This window comes from Falco punctatus (genome assembly GCF_963210335.1).
Source record: "Falco punctatus genome assembly, chromosome: 7".
NCBI classification, from domain to species: domain Eukaryota; kingdom Metazoa; phylum Chordata; class Aves; order Falconiformes; family Falconidae; genus Falco; species Falco punctatus.
The window spans coordinates 8,779,637-8,792,030 of NC_137587.1; the positions used below are offsets into that span (position 1 = coordinate 8,779,637).

Here is a 12,394-nt window from a genome sequence, read left to right on the forward strand (position 1 = left end):
ACAAAGCATTTTTTAGGCAGCTAAAATATGAAATGAATACATACCAAAAATTCCTAGCTCAAAAATAAACAATATCTATACATATACACACACCTTGTTGCAGATAAAAATACTCAAAAGTGAAAAAATGAACTGCCATCCTAATTAATCCCTCTGTGCATGTGCATTACAATAATCCCAAATCAAATGATCCCATCGTTTATTTTCTGGGAGAGACTAGCTTCAGACTGAGCACAGAACACACACCTCTGGAAAGGTGGGGCCAGGAACCGACGGAGGTTGGGTCCGATGCATTTGCTGCTGAAGACAGAAAGGACAAAGTGGGAAACTGCCAAGGCAATTGCCCACCCACGCTGGAGCGACACCTGCCTGTTGCCATCTCTCTAATATCCAAGAGGCCAGAGAGTGACTTCAGCAACGGGGACCGTGCTCCCCACCTCATCAGTTACTGTGGCTGGATTTGCAGAAGCTCTGAGCCTTCATACTTGCCATGGAGCTTCATGGGAAATACAATTTGAACCTACAAAAAAGTACAAAGCAAGCCACTCCAAATTTCCAGCGCCCAGGTGTCTCACCTTGGGCCCCCCCAATTCAGAGACAACTCCTGAGTTCTGCTTCAGTCACTCTGACTTAAAACTCCCCATCTATAAAATAAGGGTGACAGTAACATCCAAATTCTCAGCACATAAATAAATTCATTAACATTCTATGCTGCCATAGCAGGAGGTACCCTGAAAACACTAACAAGGAAATTACTTCTTCCCTCTTCAGAGCAGAGCCCGGACGCTGTGCAGTCAATAAAGCTTGAAGTCAGCTGAAATGAGGCAAATAAACCCAAACTCCTACACTGACTGAGGCAGGAACCTCATGTGAAAGGGGGAGGAAACAGGATGGAACACCCAACCCTCAAGCCCACCAACAAACCACGCAGCTGCCTGACTGCATCGTACCGTGCATGCAGAAGGGCATCAATTCCAGCAACACAGGCCATTTGAACTGTGGCCTTTGTCATGGGAACACAAATTTTCCAGTTTTCCTTTTTTATTGGTGGGTTAAAGAAGGTTATTTGTTTAAATGTCTAAATAAATACGTAGACACAGAAGCTTGTTTTCTTCTGTGAAACGCCACCTGCCCTGTGGTAGCCCCTGCACTGCTTGAGTGCAGGGCAATGGCTGCACCTCATGGTACCTCTCCTGGGAATCAGACCCTGCACTCCCCATTCCCACTCCTTACTGTCTCCACAGTACCTGAAAGGACCAGCAAGGGATAAAAGGCACATGAAAGCTCCCCTCACTGCTCTTGTTTCATATAGGCTCCTCTTCGTGGTGACACTGGACAGTCAGGAAAGAAAAGATTGGACTCCTTTCACTCACCATACAACGCTCAGCATTAAGAGCATCTTCACCTCTGGCTTTCTCAACTTGGGAATGCTCGTTTCCCCATGGTGGGGGCTGAGTGAGGCCAAACACTTGCCAATTACGCGTGGTGAAGCAGGATGAAGAAAAGCCCTAAGGCAATGGTGGTGAACCTCTCAGAAAGCTGGTGTCAAAATTACTAAAAAACCATCAGTGTCAGTGCTGGCGTTAGTTTAGCAGAACCACTGGCTTGGCATCATTGCCCCTGCAGGCAGTCTGTGTGGAGGAAGCTATGACACCTCTCAAAGTAAGATTTCTCCAACTACATGTGATTTTAAAAGTGTGTTTTGCAAAATCAGTGTGTTTCATCTGCCTAATGGCAGAAAATCCTGACTAAGAACTGCTTCTTCTCATCTTTAGACACCTCCCTGTTGCTCCCCCACTAGAAATGAATGAATGAAATTAATGTCCTTTAGCATTTTGAAACTCTAACCTATGTTTCATTGGAAAACTACTATCAAGTATCAAGTATTGCTTTACTTCAGTAGAGAACAAAACTTGTACCCCCAGATTTGAAATACCCTTTATTTAGATGTGAGAAATCCTCCCTCAGTCTGTAGGAAGTCTACTTGTATTCATTTGTAGGTTCAGTTGATTCTCTGAGCAAGAAAAGTATGAAGCAAACATGTTCTGAAAAATATCAAAATAGCTAACAGCCACCACAGTCAGCCCTGTTACCGAATTTACCACCAGCTATTCAAACTGAACTGAGAAAATTCGCAGCCCTTGGGTGTAAAATTAAGGACCTGTGAACAAGAGTCATTCAGCTTTTTCTTTCTTTTTTTTTTTTTAAATAGAAATTCCTCCAATTATCAAATTAAATGCTTCATTACTCAGAAAAAAATGCAAGTGTGGGGAAGACTGAACCAGTTCATAATAATTTTTAGGTATCTGACATTTTTGACTGCGACCCATAGTTCATCACGTTTGCCAAATCTGGGCACTTCCTATAGGAGAATCTAATGTTAAGAGCTCTTTTCCCCTTGCTCCCAACAATCATCAGCACATTTCACCAGGAACACTTCCCAATTCTCACAGGTGCAGCTTGCAGATGACAGAAGAAAATCATAACTTTTAGAAAATCGGACATCCCCCCTCCCCTTAATATAGTGTTGAGAACTTGAAGCAATTTCCCCGAGGATCTTCACCTTTTTGCTTAAAAGCATTTGATCAACTTTTGATCTATTGTGTTATAATTTATTCCTTGGAACAGTTAAGGCAGAGGGAGTCCCGTTTTGTTCCTTCCACAAGTGTGCATAGCTATGAATACTGGGACACAAATATATGCAAAAGAAAATTCAAAGTCCACTGCTCATTTGATCTTTGAAGCCACTGCTTCATGGTAAAAAAGAACGATGCCAACCTATCTTCAAAGGATGTCAGCATTGGCAAAATGAATAGATATCCATTAAAATATCAATGGAGACTGACCTGCTCATTTAAACAAAACCCCTTTTGGGACTGAGCAGATCTGGAGGAGTGATTTGGAAGTGAAAGACTACTTAAGAAACTCTGGAATTGTTTCAAATTCCAAACAGGGAGCATCTCGCTTGTCTAGAAACTACATCATGACAAACTGGGAAACAAAACCATTGCAAAAACCAAAGAATGGACATGATAGATTACCTCAAATCCTTCACTCAAGTTTGCAATTCAAAGGAAAAAAAGCATAGTAACTCCCTACAGACCTTCAGGTTACAGTTTATCCTGAAGGAAACGGTCAAGGAAGCATGCAGATTAATGGACATTCCAACACTGTAAATCTCATTAGATGTCAGCGAAACCTCTCTTCTCCCACTCTCAACTCAGTTCACTTTATATCAGATAAAACACTTCTTTCATATATTGATTTATTTCCAGTTTCTATAATCAGAACAGATTCTGCAAGAACCTCGCTCAGAGAATACAGATCATGTTTAAGACAGAAGAATACAAGCAACAATCTTCCTTATTTACATGTCACCCCCAAAAACAAGAGTCCATTCCCTTTCAGTTAAGTCTTATGACCACACCAAATATTTGGGACATGCACAGCGCAGCTCATAAAGATTTTGAGTAGTGAACTATCTCTAGGTAAGCCCTCTGGGACAGCAGGAAGCTAGAATACAGCTAATGGCAGCTCTGGCTACCTGCCTGGTGTTGCCAAACGTGAGAGAAAATCCAATGGCTTCGGCAGTGCCCAGGGACTCTGCTCAGGCCAGACCAGGCTCAGCTCGTGGCACTCTTACAACAGCTCCCAGCAGTGAGGTCTCATACACACCAATCCGGGCAACAAAACCAAACGCTACATTAAGACTATGTCCAGGACTTGAGATCTGAAGCAACAATTCAAACGCGGCACTATTCCATCGATGGAATTTTACATTCATTTTGAAACAAAGCTACGGCGTAATGCATTTTTAAAACTGAACAAGCTGAACAAGTCATTGCTCTGTTACTGTTACGGAATACACTACCAGAAAATTGCTTCCTCCAGTCACATCACCTCCTCTCAGATGACTGCAGAAGAACTCTTCCACTTGGAGAAATGTACCATCTGCTCCTTCAGTGTGATAGCAAAGGCCTACATGCTACCAAAAGGGCACTCCTACAAGGAGTTGTCCTCCTTATACGCCATCAGGCAGAAAAGCAGAAGCAACTGCGATAGTGACTAAGAAAGATATTGCATATCTTTTATTGCATACTTTTTTTTGGCAAGTATTCTATCAAAGTAATAAGCCCACCCATACTCTCCTCCTTTTGTTCCCGATTTCAGTGCAATGTGCAGGCAGTTCACACAGCTGAGCAAACGAACTGAGACAGAGCTGCCGAAGCAGAGTGTGTACGCAGGGAACCCCACCCTAGGACAGCAGAGCTCCAGCTGCCAGCACAGCACAGCAAGGAAGGAGGAATCCTCACCAAGGACACTCTTCACCTGCGTGATTGTGTAGGTTCTGGGGATTGCACATTCTTATGTCATTATAATACAAATAAACTGGCATGCAGAAATGATGCTTCATTTCAGTTGGCACAGTAAAATTTCTTCTCACCTCACCTTCCCATGCAAATTTCGTGACAATCTTTTGGTAACACCATAACATTTCCATCACCATGACTTTTCCCTGTTTGCCAAAACACTTCCCATTTTTCAACAGATCTCTATACTGCAGAAAGTATTGTGTCCTTTCTGAGGTTCTAAACCAGAAGCAACTAGCATTTCATGTAGACTGACCGTCACTATACTGTAAAATCGACTATTCAATGTCTTTTAGATGCCTCTGTATTTATTTCAATGGCTTATATTTGGATACAGCATTCCTTCCATAAAGCTGCTGCCTGCACGTTGGGAAGCAGTAGCTTCTGTGTATCTTCAGGCTTCACAGTACTTTATCCCAATAGGTAATCCGTCCTCACTGTTAAAAGCTCACACCCTATTTCTATCTTTAATTCATTTGGCTTTAGCTTCAAGTTTGTTTTTATGGCCATCTGCACAAGACAAGAGATGCTTTATTACCTCGTATCTCCATAAAGGACTTCCTACCACACAGGCAAGACACCTCCAATCCTCTTCTGATGAAACTAAACAGACTGAGCTCTTAACTATTCCAAATTATAAAAACCATCAGTCCAAAATTGCACTGCAATACTCCTAAAGAAAATGCATTTTCGAATAAAAAAAAATAAAATTAAGATCCTAGAAAGTAAGAATAATCTTATGCATCGCAAAGCAGTGGTAAGAACTTTTGATTCAGAGTCAACTACCTGAATATCACTTTTATGGTAGGGTTACAGCAGTGTTTGGGCAGCAAGGACTAGCATGGTGTTGGGATATATGAGCGTATGAAGCGTGAACAGCAATAGGGAAGCAAGTGTTCCTGCTTCTGCAAAAAATACTCCAAGTGCAGACACTAAAATCGAATGCAGATGGATGTGGAATACTGGGTATTTTCATGCAGCAGCATAATTAAAGGTTCAATGAAAAGTTTTACAGCGTGAAGCTTATGAAAAATGACTTATATGGGTTAGTGGATTACATAGGACTTGTTGATCAGTTATAGGTAGTTATACATGACAAAGAAGCCTAATTGTCAAGGAAGAATAGGACTTTTCAACGTTGCTGAAAAAAAACATAGCAAGAAACAACATCAGGATGTTGATATTAGGAAAAACTATTCCAAAACATGCAAATTGCTCATAAAGAGGTCATCAGTTTTCTTATTAATTACCTAAGAAAGATGAACTATTCCTTACCTGATGTTTTTAAAGTCAGGTTACATGTCCTTCTGAAAATATAAGTCAATGCAGCGGCAGGATAAATACTATAGGCAAAAAGGTTCACAAAAAAGTTTTCTCCAGCTTTGAAGAAAAAGTCTGTAAACCTTTTTGAGACAGGACACTGGGCTGGAAGAACGTAAAAGGGAAGTATCACTGTGTAACTACTTCATCCTAACAGCACCCCCCAAGCCTCCAAACCCAGACACTGTGAGAGACAGATGACCAAGCCAGGCAGAACTTTGGGCTGACCCAGCGCAGCCTTTCTTATACTGTTCATCCCATTTCCTTCAGAGGTTACAAGGAAAAGAGGGCAGCTTTGCCAAACCCCAATCATCCTCATAATATTGGCAGCTCTGCTTGAAGACAATGAATACTCTAGATCATACATGCAGGGCTCAGCAATACCTCTCCCTATTATCGTCTGCAGGTATATATGTATTTTGCATCTCTCTGATACAACAGGCTGTGCCAGTCCATTTTCTACTTTACCAATTCTTTGAGTGGGTACAAGAATACTTTTTTCCTGGTATGCCAGTTAACACATGTTTGTCAACTCACTGGAGTCACAGAAACGGTCAGGTTTGCCGTTAGGAAATGGGTAAAAGTTAATGACCTAAGATAATCTTGGCTTCTGTAGAGCAAGCGGCCCCTTATGCATTATGCCTTAAGAAGCATTGCCGTAAAGTACTTCTCCCATATTTGATGGTACAAAAGCCAGGATGTCTCCAGCACAAAACACGAACTGAAACAGAACACAGGGGACAAAGACACAGTAATGCGGTATCACAATGACAACAGAAGTTTGTCATCCTTTGATAGTCTCCTAACAGACTATGAAAATACATTTTCTGAACAAAGGACTGGTAGCGTCCTCCACTTTTGCTTCACTGAAGTGTTCTCTGGTTACAAACCTGTTCCTCAAGACAACAAAGCAAAGTTCTCATCCGCTTGACATAATTCCTTTTCAATATCCAGATACACACATTGCTTTTTGTAGCATCTTCTTTATTCAGTGCAGAAAGGGTTACAGCAAGAGGCACTCAATCACCCTTGCTGTTGCCCTTCCTCCAATTTCCCTTCTCATCCTCTGCCCACTCAGCAGGTCTCTGCAACATCCACAAAGTAACAGTATGAGCTTCCACAGCTGGAAGGACAGCACTAACAGACCCCATGTCATTATTCAGAAATGCTGGCAAGACACACCTCTGCATACCACAATCATGAAGCTAATCTATCATTCAGCAACTCTAGTCCCAGCCTCTTACGAGTTTCTCTCCACCTACTGTTTTGTTGCCTTCTTCACTCTTTACTGTACCTTACCTTAAAATCATAAATCTATCAGGCCAGAAACTACATCATTTTAATTCACACTTCTCCAGTACCTACCAAACTGGGCATTAAGCCTCACTAGAGCTCACTGGAACTACTGGAAACGTGCAATATGGGAAATGTGCTCCTCCCAGCTCTCAATTTCTCCTTCACTGAATGTCAATCTTCTCCCTGCACATAAACAAAGCCCTGATTGCAAAAAAATCGTTAGAAGACTGGTCTCGATCATCTATGAAAAACTGTGGCAATTGCATGAGGTCCCCAGTCATAGGAAGGGGTATGTATCATGTCACCTCTCTAAAAAGGCAGGAGGGAGGATCCAGGGAATGGCAGGCTAGTCAGCACTACCTCAGTCCTTTGCAGCTTTATGGAGCAAGTTCTGGAGACCACCTCCAAGCACCCAAATGACAAGAAGGGGACTAGAAAGACAGCCAGATTAAATGAGGGAAAATCATGCCTATGAACCTGACTGCCTTCTGTGATGAAATAACAGGCTCTGTGAGTGTGTAGAGAGCAGTAGATGCTGTTTATATCAACTTCAGTAAACCCCTTGATGCAGCCTCTCATAGCATCCCTATAGTCAAATGGGGGAGCTATGGACTGGATGCCATCCAGCAAGTAAAGTCAGCGAGAAACTGACTGAACTGTCAGGCTCAAAGAATAATGATCAAATGCTTGAAATCTGCATGATGGCCAGTTATGAAAAGCATGCCTCAGAAGAATGCTGGAGTCAATACTGTTCAGTGATCATTAGCAATCTGGTGGAAAGAGACAGAACGTAATATCAAGATCAGAAATAATGGCATGTTGGGAAGGGGAGCCGCTGATACGCTAGAGGGTGGGGATATCACTCACAGGGACCTTGACAGATTGGAGGAATAAAAAGACAGAAACCTCATGAAGTTCATTAATAGAGCAGACTATTTCAGTGGGGAGGAACCTACAATAATCATCTAGTCCAACTGCGTGACCACTTCAGGGCTGACCAAAGTATATTATTAAGGGCATTGTCCAAATGCCTCAGACACTGACAGGCTTGGGCCATCAAGCACCTCTCTAGCAAGCCTGCCTCGGTGTCTACCAACCATCTCTGTATGGAAGTGTTGCCTGCTGTCAAGTCTGAACCTCCCCTGGCACAGCTTTGAACCATTCCCATGCAACCTGTCACTGGATATCAGGGAGGAACAACCAGTACCAACCTCTGCACCTCCCCGCCGCAGGAAGCTGTAGAGAGCCATCAGGTTGCCCCTCAGTATCCTTTTCTCCAAACCCTACAAACCCACAGTCTTTAACTGCCCCTCACAGGACATGCCTTCCAGCCCTTTCATCAGCTTTGTTTCCCTCCTCTGGATGCCCTCCCATACCTTAACATCCTTTTTAAATTCTGGGGCCCAGAATACTGCACACAGTACTCAAGGTGAGGCCACACCAGCAGGATAATCACCTCTTTTGAGGGGCTGGTTATGCTGTGTTTGATGCACCCCAGGATGCGGTTGGCTCTCCGGGCTGCCAGGGCACACTGCTGCCTCATACTCAGCTTGCTGTCGACCAGCACTGCCAGATCCCTTTCTGCAGGGCTGATCTCCTGCCACTCCTCTTCCCAGTTTATGCTTGTGTCCAGCCTTACTCCACCCCAGGTACAAAATCCAGCATTTAAATTTCATCCCATTAATTATAACCCAACGCTCCAATCTATCTGGATCCCTCTGCAAGGCCTCTAGTCCCTTGAGAGGGTCAACACACCCCCCTGTTTAGTATCATCAGCAGACTGCATTCAACTGTATCATCAGATGCATTCAACTCCTCATCTTGATCATCGATAAAAATACTTAACTGTCGCTAGAGGAACACTGCTGGTGACTGGTTGCCAGCCAGATGCAGCTCCACTCACCACAACCCTTTGAGCCCTGCCGTTCAGCCAGTTCTTCGCCCAGCACACCTTGCTCATCTCAGCTGGAAACTCATCCAGAAGGATGCTGTGAGGGACAGCATCAAAAGCCTTACTAAAATCCAGAAAAATGGCATTCACCACCTTCCCTTCATCCCCTAGGCAGGTGACCTTATCATAGAAGGATATCAGATTAGGATTTTCCCTTCGTGAACCCATGCCGACTGTGCCCGACAATTGCACTGTCCCTTAAATGCCTTTCAACAGCATCTAGTATGACATTCCCCATAATTTTTCCAGGTACTGAGGTTAAACTAACAGGCCTGTAGTTTCCTGGGTCTTCCCTCACGCCCTTCTTGTAACACTGGCTAACTTCCAGTCAGCAAGGACCTTCCCAGACTTCCAAGACTTGGCAGACAGTTAAGAGGGGTCCTGCTGTAATATCCACTAGCTCCTTCAGTACTCTGGGATGAATCCCATCCAGTTTCATGGACTTATGAACATTCAGCTGATAACAACTGGTCCTTTACAATTTTAGTGTCCACAAATGGAAACTCATTGTTCCCGCAGTCACGGTCCTCCAACTCTGAGGACCGGACAGCCCCAGGTCTATCGGTATCATCAGACTGAAGCAAAAAAGGCATTGAATGCCTCTACTTTTTCTTCATCCCAATTTGTCAGGTGACCATCTACAACAATTATCGGTCCAATGTTTTCCTTAGACCTTCTCTTGCTATTACTGTACTTCTACAAGCCTTTCTTGTTCTCTGACACAACACTGGCCGCTTTCAACTCTAATTAAAGTTTTGGCTTAATTTTTAATTCTTCTTCCTCCAGGTATGAACCACAGCTCTGTAATCTCCCTGCAAAGCCTGACCTTGCTTCCAGAGATCATACAATTTCTTTTTCTTCCTGAGTTCCAAAAGAAATTCACTGTTCAGCCAAACTGGTCTTCTGTGCTGCTTGCTTGACTTTCAACACAAAGGGATTGCCTGCTCTTATGCTTTGGAAAAGTGGTTCTTAAAAACTGACCACCACTCACAGACCCCTAAGCCCTCAAAAGCAGATTTCCACGGAACACTGCTAACCAGCTTGCTAACTAACTTAAAGTTAGCTCTCTTGAAATCCAAGGTATCAACCCTGCTGACCATTTTTCTCATTACACCAAAAATTGTAAACTCAACAATTTTGTGATCCCTGCGGCCAAGACAGCCATCTCCCATCACATCTCCCACAAGTCCTTCTCTACTCACAAATAACAAGTCTAGGAGAGCATCTTTCCTAGCTGGTTCACTGGGTACTTGTGATAAGAAATTATCTTCAACATACTTCAGGAATTTCCCAGACTTGCTCGTCACAGAAGTATGGTATTCCCAGGTGATGTCTGGGGAGTTGAAGTCTCCTATAAGGGCAAGGAGAGAAGACAACTTGAGGGAAGACAAACCTGGAAAAAGACTGGGGAGTCCTGGTGGACAAGAAGTGGAACACAAGTGAGCTGGGTATCTTTGAAGCAATAATCACAGACCTGACTGCCTTAGTAGAAGCACAGCTACCAAATCAAGGCATGTTATTATTCCTTTCTACTCAAGCAATCCACATCCAAAGCACTGCCCTTCACTGCGAGTACAGTGTGAGTACAGAATGAGTTCTAAGGAATCTGCCTTAGAGGAAAAGAGACAAAACAATGCATCTAGTTCATTCATCTAAGAATGCTGCTGATATTCAAATACGTATCAAGCTACTGAAGTCTAAAGATAAATTTTGATAAATACCCTGGAGTAACAAGATATGCGATTCATTTTGCTTGCCTACCACTCAGAGGAATCAAATTTGGTTGAAAGCCTGACTGACCTGTAAATGGATTATAACCTAGGAATAGAAAAGAGAGGGCAGCTGCAAGAACTTGAGTCTCCTGGTGCTTCCAGAAAGTTGCCATGGCAGGAAATATGGCTTACCAAGACAGGCCTGCCACAGCTACTCTTCAGCACTGCCACAGGTACATTCAACATTTAAAAGGCAACAAAGACCTCCTATGAGTTTACAACCTAAGTAAGGGCTTAACCAGATGAACAGTGCTACTGACCTCAATAGGAAAACCTGATAAATTATCCTTCTCTGCCCCCAAAGAAAAAGTGTGGCACCCCCACTCCCCACCCCCCAGTGAGTGAGATGATGACTGTTGATTCCCTAAACACCTCAAACATCTCTCATAAAAGTTTTAAACCAATCCGGACTGCACAGAAGGAACAGAACTACTCTGAACAATACTCAGAATGTAGAAAGATATATCAGAATTGGTTTTAAAAATGGGAACACGGGCCAAAATTCAAAATTTTAGCTGAATGATCAGCAATCTAAGTCTGTTGAATAAACTCAAACCAAGAGAGGCTGTGGCACATCCTTCACTAAAAACATGCAATTGCACAAATGCTCTTTTAGGGAACCACTCCCAGTCACTGAAACAGCCTGCAAGTTAGGTTACAAAGCTTCCGATCCTAAAATTTATCTGCAGGTTGTCAGGAGAACATGACCACCTTTCCCCTTTCCCTGTAGTCATGAGTACTAGATAGTCAAGCTACTAGTTTTCAGGTTTACCCTCTATAGGTGTGTTCTAGATTACAGTGCCGAGACTTCCTGTGCTACTTCTTAGGTACCACTGCTCAAAATAACTATAAAATAAAACAATCCAATGACTACTTTAAAACAGGAATGCTCCTCTCCTTACAGCTTGTCCCGTAATCCAAACTGACCTCTGTACTCCTTCAGCAAGGTAAAAAAGCTTTCCCCGTTCTAATTAGTTCTAAAATATACCACCACTGAAAAAAAAATGTTTTGGGAGGAATTTACAATGACAGGTCTGGCAGTTTTCTTGCTTGTGAAATATAAATCCAACGTGGATGTCTCCCCAAGAATAAGTAGGTATTTAGGGGATCAGCCATGGACAGCATTTCTGTTGTATAACTGTATTTGCCAATCATGATTTAGTGAGTCATTCAATTTTTGTTTTGTGTATGTTATGGCCATTTAACATTTTAATACAGAGTTAAATATAAATCTGCTTTATATCCTCACAATCAAACCTGTCCCTCATCTATTTGATTTAAAAGGGAGAGCGGAACCCTGCAAAACCACTGAAAACATGCAAATTTTGTTATCTACATGACAGTGCTAACTGCACCTCCACATTCAAAATGAATTTTACAAGCTTAAATGGTCCTGTCTGAAAGCTCCAGCCAGTGAGGAAAGCAAAAGGAGTTCTATGCATACAAACATATCCTATTTTTAAAGGGCTTAAACTGTGAGGCCACCTGTTCCTTGACACATGCTATGCAGGTATATATTCTAAAAACATAGCCCAAAATAAGCTCCACACAGAATAACTCAGGAAAAGTAAGCAGAGCATGATCAAGGATTCAAGAAAAGAGAGGGAAGAAATCACTATCCATATACCACACAGAAGGTAACAGGGGACCAAGTGGAAGTGCTATGAAGGAAGAGCTATGTATGC

General features: G+C 42.7%; 1 protein-coding gene across 4 annotated transcripts in view; it reads right to left on the reverse strand.

The window, feature by feature from the left end:
* Positions 1–12,394, reverse strand: part of GPATCH2L (G-patch domain containing 2 like) — an 85,997-nt gene that overhangs the window by 41,133 nt on the left and 32,470 nt on the right. The window lies entirely within an intron of this gene.